At 43.9% G+C, this 1,127-nt stretch overlaps 1 pseudogene; it reads left to right on the forward strand.

Annotated features, from left to right (window-relative positions):
* The first annotated feature begins 486 nt into the window (after positions 1 to 486).
* LOC124607868 lies at positions 487 to 604 on the forward strand (annotated as a pseudogene).
* The last annotated feature ends 523 nt before the right edge of the window (positions 605 to 1,127 follow it).

Raw genomic sequence — 1,127 nt, forward strand, 5'->3', positions numbered from 1 at the left:
CGCGCTGCAGCGCTCGCGATATAATTCCAGACCCGCAGAAAACTCTAGCGCTACGAGCGCACTTATCAGACGGCCCAGCAGAAACATTTCCAGCCCTGGCAGTCACCTGCATTTCCCGTGAAACGTTAAAACCGCGACCCACTTTTCGATTCCCTCCCTGCCGCCTCATACATACATCAATGGAACGTACCGTCAATACGTTGAACTTCACTTTCTCTCGATAAAAACTCAGTTGCTGAAAACTTAAGTTTATTAACATCACGCACACAACAAACCTTATATATATATATATATATATATATATATATATATATATATATATATATATCAGTTGAACCTGATCGTACGTAAGCGATCTAAGTAAATTAACATTTTACTGTATTATAATGCAAAAAAAAATTCTCTTTTCCTATATTCTTATTTGATACTCTGTTATAAAATCGTATAGGAGCTTATACACTTTTATGTCTCCTGTTGCTAACAGAGGCCAACGGCCTTGCCGCAGTGGTAACACCGGTTCCCGTCAGATCACAGAAGTTAAGCGCTGTCGGGCTGGGCTAGTACTTGGATGGGTGACCATCCGTTCTACCGAGCGCTGTTGGCAAGCTCTTGTGAGACAAACTGAGGAGTTACTTGATTGATAAGTAGCGTCTCCGGTCTCGGAAACTCACATACGGCTGGGAAAGCGGTGTGCTGACCGCATGCCCCCCCCTCCCCATATCCGCATCCAATGACGCCTGTGGGCTGAGGATGATACGGCGGCCGGTCGGTGGCGCTGGGCCATCATGGCCTGTACGGGATCCAGTTTCGTAGTTTCTTGATGACTTCTGTGGCTGACAGCCGAAGTACATGTGACTAACATCTTCTGCACAATCATAAACACTCATGAAGAAGATGTGATTTATTGAGATGGTAGATGTAGATATGTATGAACTTTCGCCCAGGACAGCAATCAGCTTAGAGTGCGAAACAGATTGAATGCTACGTTTTAGCTACTGAAACGCCTGGGGAAAACTTAGCAGATTTCTGAGAGTGAAATGCTGTTGAATTCGGTTTCTTGAGATGTGCGATGATAGCAGCAGAAATTACTATAACTCCTGTTCAAAAGCAAATTTGATACTGATAAT

This window comes from Schistocerca americana, chromosome 3, assembly GCF_021461395.2.
Source record: "Schistocerca americana isolate TAMUIC-IGC-003095 chromosome 3, iqSchAmer2.1, whole genome shotgun sequence".
NCBI classification, from domain to species: Eukaryota; Metazoa; Arthropoda; class Insecta; order Orthoptera; family Acrididae; genus Schistocerca; species Schistocerca americana.